Genomic DNA, 7357 nt, shown 5'->3' on the forward strand with positions numbered 1-7357 from the left:
AAAAACTGGTTTATTTCCTGAACCACGTGAAGATGAATATAAATGGAAATTTGCATAAACAGCTTCTAATGTTTGACTGAGAATATGAACAATAGTCTGACTGTAGAAATCAGGATATGGTCTAACAAGTACATCTTCTTTATAAACACTTTCTAGCATCAGTGTGATCGGTGCATCACCAAATATAAGGAGAGTCATTCGGTATCACTATATGAAACAATTACATGTTATTTATTTATAACATCTTTATGACTGTTTGTTTTATGTTAAAATGACAGACAGTTCCTTTAAAGTCCAGCCTCTTTAAAGTGAGTGAATAATGGACTGAAGGAAGAGCATCAGATGCAGTCGCTGCTAAAAACTGTTCATTCGTCTGAACTTCTGATGAAACGTAACATGGTTATTGATGGTCATTGTGTTTTTGAGGAAATGTTTTAGTACAATACCTGAGGGAAGGGAAGGAGTTATTGTGATATAATATATTCATTTGAACCTTGTTTACCACACCAAGCGTTATTGAAGATCAAGTTCCTTTCTGCATAAATACTGACCACACAAACACAGATGAGGAGCACAAGTCCACTCCAGGAGAGAAACTAGTGTTCTTGATGACAACAAAACCAAAAGAAAATTACAACCTGCAAAATGCAGAGAGAAAATGGAAAAAGGGCTTTGCAAATACTGATGTTATTGTAACACTTGTCTAATTTTTTTATTCATTGTGTTTTAGTTGTCGTTTGACCTCAGTCTGTTTAGTTACTCATTCTGTTCACCTGTTATTTAGTTCATTGTCTCATTAGTTTCAGTGTATTTATGACCTTCAGGTTTTGTGTAAGTCAGTCTCTGTGTGTGTGTGTGTGTGTGTGTGTGTGTGAAGGGGAGGATTTTCTGAAGGTATTTTTGAGTCAAATCGACTGAACACCTGTGACAGTGTGTTTGTAGTTGTAGAGAAAAGCCACATGTGTATCAGTAAGTTTGAAGTCAGAGAGAAATGTTTTAAGAGTTGCGAACCTGTAGACTTTTTATCTCTCCCACAAACACAACACAACAGTTACACCTTCTCAAATTCTTCATTGCAGGTGCACAAATCCTATTCTACAGATCACAAATTATCTACATATGATCACCTTGGTCAAGACAATAAACTGCGTAAAATTGCACCTTTGTCAGATATCAGTCAGCATTTTAACTGCTATGTGTGTTGTCACGGGAGGAGCACAAGACAGACACAGTGGGCGTGGCGTCAGGCCGCGGAGAGGCTTTTATTAACAGAAATCATAAAACAAAGGGAATAAAAGTGGCCAAAGGGGGAAAGTGTCCAAAATAACAGGGGATCTGGTGTCCTCGTTGTGCTGCGGGGTTCGTGTGGGTCGGGCAGTGTTCATCAAGGAAGGGTCCAGGCAAGGGGCGGAGTCCGGCGGCCGCACGCGCTCCCCTCCTTGGTCCGGGGCGCGAGGGGCGGCGGCTTCTCCTAGCGGCCGCGTCTCTCTCGTTGGCCGCGGCGCTGGTAGGGGATGGACGGCCCGGCATCCTGGCCCGTCGGCCGTGTATACGGGTGCGGTTCCCATCCGGATCGCGGGTCCGGCAGCTCACGTCTTGGTGGCGCGGGAGTCCCTCAACGCACCCTTCCTGGACCCACGAGGACACCAGTGTGCATGCACGGGGAAGAGACCGGTCTCCCGAGGAGAGGCGCGTTGGGCTTTTAAACAGCGGCGGTAATGAGGCTCCACTTCCTTCAGGTGTGCCCCATCACACGCCGCCAGCCCTGACTCGTCCAGCGCCCCTCCTTTCACACACCCACTCCAGTCGGGAGCCTGGTGAAGGGCGGCGATTTAGGACGGGGTGCCGGTGATAATCAGGGAGGAGGCAGCTGACTCGTCACAGTGTGTTCGTGTATTTTGTAGTTTTTCCATATGTATCATTACATTATTCAAGTAATCTCCAAGCCAGTACCTGCATTTAAAGTTGTAATCCGACAAAGGACACAGCAAACCAGTGTAATTTACCTGGCCTCGGTCATGGCTAAGCCTGCGGTACATCACCTCCTCCACTTTGACGTAAAACATAAAAACAAAAACGAGCCGTTCTGGCTCCTCCTATCCTGACAGTCCTCTCTTCAGCTCTCCTCTGGCACCGTTGCTATGCGACAGAGCGCTAATCGGAAACACCAGGTGGAGGAATTAGGAAATCCTGCGAAGGCGGAGCATCTCACGCATTTCGGAGGGCCCTTCGTGCACTTTGGAGACCAGGGGCCCGTTCTTCGTACGTCGCTTATTACATCCGAGATCAAATGACACATCCAAGATGATATGATCGTGCTAATCCTGATCCGGCTAATTGGGTTCTTCGAACACACCTGTTGTGTATGATTAGTATCGCTGGACTGAGTTATCTGAGATAATTGCGCGTTCATGTGTTGTCTTAAAAGGGGATATGTATCAATACTCGAATCCATGATCGATTGGTGCGATTGGCTGGTGGCAAGACGGCAATGTAATGACGTCATATAATTTAAAATGACACCTGATGAAAAACTTGACAAATTTCTGGACTTTTATAAGGAAACAGCCAAGCAAACAAAACTACATAAATGTTATAATAGATACATGAAACAGATAATAGATACATGTTTTTATTTTATTTGAATTTTTTCATGATTCACAATTATTTAGATTCACACGTTATAATAGTTGTGCAGTCTTTACATTTTTATTTCAATGTAGAAATTATCTATTCATTTCATTTTACATTGGGACAGATTTGTTACGTGACAGCATTAATGAAAGTTTCTTAAGGGTCAATATCATGTTATCTGCATCTCCTGCGCTCCATCAATATTTCAGTGAGTAAAACTGGCTGTGTCTATAGTAGGCTGTTATGGACTACACAGCATTTTTATATTATTTTTAAATAATTTTTAAAATTATTATTATTTAAAATTTTTGTCCCTGGATCAGTAAGATACTCTTGTAATAAAGTAGCGGTGGTAGCAGACATATTCTGAGTATCAGTTCTGGTTGAAAAGAAGCGATCTAATCCTGTTTACATGAAATAAGCTGCTGCCGAGCAGGTTTAAGCTGACGGACCTGTTGCTATGACAGTAGCTCTGGGATGAGCTTCGAAGAACCAAATGATCCAAGATCACGCCAAATCGTCAACAATTAAATCCAGCTAACTGAGTTAGTTGGTCTTCGAAGTCCGTGGCCTTCGAAGTGCATACACTCAACTTTGGGACACAGCTACAGACTTCACCACAAAGTGCAAAACCCAGAGATCATGGTTTACCAACCGTGACAATTACGTCTTCTAATGGTTTATGTTTGAGGTAGCCTTGTAGATGTTGCATTAAAATTGTGACATAAATAGTTTTATAGTTTTTAAAAGTTGGTATAATATTGAGGTACATCGAATAAATTATTAATGAATTACAAAATGTTTGTATAGTGATTCGAATTATCACTTTTCATTCCTTATTTTGTTTATTTATTTTTTTAATTATCAAATACTGAGTAACAAAAATGCTTTCTATGTGTTCCCTTTCTAACAAGATTTTAATGATTGACTGTACACTGTTAAACCATTTCAAGTTGGTTAAACTTAGAAACGAAAGTTCACCTGCTGCCTTAAAAATGTGAGTTAACTCAACTTACAGATACTCTTTGTTTCAACTCAAGAAGTTAAGTTTTACAATTTATTAAACTAATGGTCATTTGTTGTTTAAACTTGATGCTCTGAGTTAAAACAACTTACTATGTTACATTATCGGTTCAAGAAAACTCAAATCATAATAAATAGAGTTGTAACTGGTCTGCTCAAAAATGTAAAAAATTTATTGAAATATTAAAAAATTCAAGTAATGTTGTACAAGCTTTAACATTGGTTTGAGAATACAAATTCTTGTAAGAAAACAGGTTTTTAAAAGCCATTTAAGAACACAAGTGCTACCATTTCATCAAAACATCAAAGTTTCTCTAATAATATACAGAACTAGAAGAAAGGTAGATGTAAAATATAACTGAGGGGGAAAGAAAAAGGCATGAATTGTGGAACAATGAGGAGTGGCAGGCCATGTGTAATGATACAAAATAATGGCTCATCAATCACTTTAAAGATTGTAAGTGTTCTCTATATAAACAAGTACATGTAGCTTTCTGACCTTTGAATGATTTGCACAATACATGGTCATTGACTGTGTTAAACAATACTCATGTTGTAAACGCTCACTAAAAGCAATAAGAACACACATGTGAAATTGGTCTATTTCCAATAAATGCTCAAAGTATTTTTTTTATTTTTATATATAAAAGTTTTCCCTTATAGTAAACAATTGACCAACATTCAGCATTGGAGATTCCAGACAAAGCAAAAAAAAAAAAAAAAAAAAAAAAAACTTTAATATTTTGTTAGATTTGTACATGATATTATTGATGACATGATCTGATATAAAGTATAGTACTTAGATTGACTGACAGTCAAAAAAGCATTTTAGCATAAATTATTACGGATTCTGGGATAAAATAATAATAATAATAAATATATTGTAATGGTTAAGCTGATTTACTTTTTCCCTACACATACTGCTCTACAATGAATTCAGTATCATCAGTACATTCACAAGATTTAAATATATTTTCTGACATCACACATCTTGATTATCTCAGAAGTCTCCTCTGAAAGGAAGCGTAGAAGGCCAAGGCAGCTTTTCTTCTGTTCCAATTTGTGTCCTACATACAATTATAAACAATACTGAGTGACTCCTATATATATATATATATATATATATATACAGATGAAAAATAATCACATATCAATAAATCACATGCCATCATATAACGTAAATGATTAAAGAGGTCATATATAGAGGTCATGACAAGTAATAAAATCAAGAATAAAGAATGTTTTAAAAATAAGCAAGTTCACAATTACCTTATTGTAAAATGAATGTCCTTCACACAGCTTCTCGAAAACTTTTTAGGAGGACACTTTATATCTTTAGAGTGACAATAACTTTGAAGAGGAATCAACAGCTGTAACGGTGTGGAAAAGCAGTAGCATATCAGTAGAAGCAATATAGACTAAGCAAATGAAATTGTACAAAAATAATTGCATGGTCTGCATTAAATATGTTGTATGACTGCATTAGTCCTGCAAAAAATGTACAAGTTAAACAGCAAACGATTTTAATATAAGTAAGGATGTGTTAACTGTACCTCATTGTAACATGAATGTCCTTAAAATCAGCTTCTTGAAAACTCTGCAGGGTGACAACCTTAACCTTATATCTTAGGCTGACAATAACTTTGAAGAGGAAGAGCTGTAAAAAGCGTGTGAAAAAGCAGTAGCATATCAGTAGATGCGATACGAAATAAGCATATGACATTATGTTATACAAAAATCAGTAGACAAACAGCTGTCAGTAACGTTTAAAAGTAACTAAAATATATAAACTGAAAACCGAAGTGAAATATTAAGCTATTTTAGCATTTGAGGCTCTAGTAAAATTAGCGAGGGAAAAACCCGTGTCCTTGTATTGCCCCAGTCAAGTGCGTCTTCATCTGTGTAACGTTACACCCGGTCAAGCCAGCGCTGCCTGGATTTGAACATTTGTCTAGTTTTTAATTACAGTACAAATGTGTGGCATGGCCAAAAAGCAGAGAAAGACGATTTTTGGAAGCTTAATGTATGGCGACACCTTAACGTAACGTACATCCACAAACAGACGTGCACTCGTGCAGCAAAATCCAGGCGACGGCAGGCTTGACCGGGTGTTCACAGACGGTGGCTCAACTGACCAACGGTCTTACACTCGCGGAGCACGGTCAGTGCAATAAATAATAATACCTGCAGACTTCAGGTCGAAGACCAACTAAAATATAATTACTGTGAACCAAAGTGAGATAACTATTTTAGCGTTTGAGGCTCTGGAACACAGTGAATTAACGAGGGAAAAACTTGTGGTGTCATATTAATTTCGCGAAGCACAGTCAAATTGGCTAACATGCAATAAATCACAACATTATTAATTTATCATTACAAATAAAAAAACAAAAACTCTCTTTCCTCGCATTCTTTGAGTTTCTCGACACAAATTCGTGTAAGGTCTCCAGGCAGCTGCATTAACTCAAAATGGCGATGACTTCTCTCTGTATTTCGCTTTTCGCACTCTCCGTGTATCGCCCCTCCCCAACATATAACTTACAGACACTAGTTAAATGAACTTTTACAAGCCAGACAAAACTCAGAAGAAGTCAAGACAACACATTACTTTACGTTTAAATTTTCAATAACGTATAAACTTAAGTTCAGTATCCAAAACTTAAAATGACAATTTCAGTTAAAGAGGAAAAGTAAGTTCATATAACTTATTTGGGCTTTGATGTTTTACAGTGTAATCATAATGTAAAACCTGATAATTATCTAACCAAAAATATCTAAACCTTGACAAAAAGTAATGTCTAGATATAGATCTAAATGCAAAACTTAAAAAATAATGAGGAGATGAGGTCTAAAACACTATGGGAATCCAAAAGCCTCTGTATATATCTATATAAGGTGTTAATACAAGAGGTTACAACAACATTACTAGTTTTTATTTTTTAATGCCTCCAGATTTCCCAATTCTCACATAATTTTTATTTTTATATTAAATGCTTTCACTCTATTTTAATGTGAAATATTGCATTTATTTAATAGTAAATAAATAAAGAGATAAAAAAATATATATTAATTCTAATGGAGAAAATAGTTTTCCTGAAGAAAAAAAAGGTACATTTCAAGGCTTTGGTCACTTTTGACTGTGAAGAAGGTAAGTGTGACTCCTAAACGAAGAGGGCCAGAGGGTTAAAACACTTTAGCAGTTACTGCAAATTTATTTATTCAATATTGTGAAGACCCTTGGCATTAATTACACTGTTTTATTAATCTCTCTCTCACTTCATTTTAATGGAAAAAAAATCACTGAAATTATGACCTAAATGAAATATAAAAGGTTTGTGGATATTGGCCCATGTGTTAGAGAATACTGCCATCTGCAGCTTTGAGAAAAAACTGTATGAGATATAGCTGAAGAAATAAAGTGCAATGACCACATATATCCAGCAGAGGTCCACAGGGACGCATTCATTTTCAGATCAGTTTCAGGTCAATTTTTCTTCATGTTTCAACTTCTCATAACTTTGATATATATTTTTTGAACATGTATTTAATCATTTTAAAAATATAAAAAAATCTATATTTTTGTCAAAGGTTAGAGTTTGTTGTTGTCTGATATCTTTTGAATTGTCTGCTTTAGTAAATAATGTAACATAAATTTGCAGAAATCTCTCTTTCTCTCTCTCTCTCTCTGTGTGTGTGTGTG

Source organism: Carassius auratus, unplaced genomic scaffold (assembly GCF_003368295.1).
Source record: "Carassius auratus strain Wakin unplaced genomic scaffold, ASM336829v1 scaf_tig00215198, whole genome shotgun sequence".
Classification (NCBI taxonomy): Eukaryota; Metazoa; Chordata; class Actinopteri; order Cypriniformes; family Cyprinidae; genus Carassius; species Carassius auratus.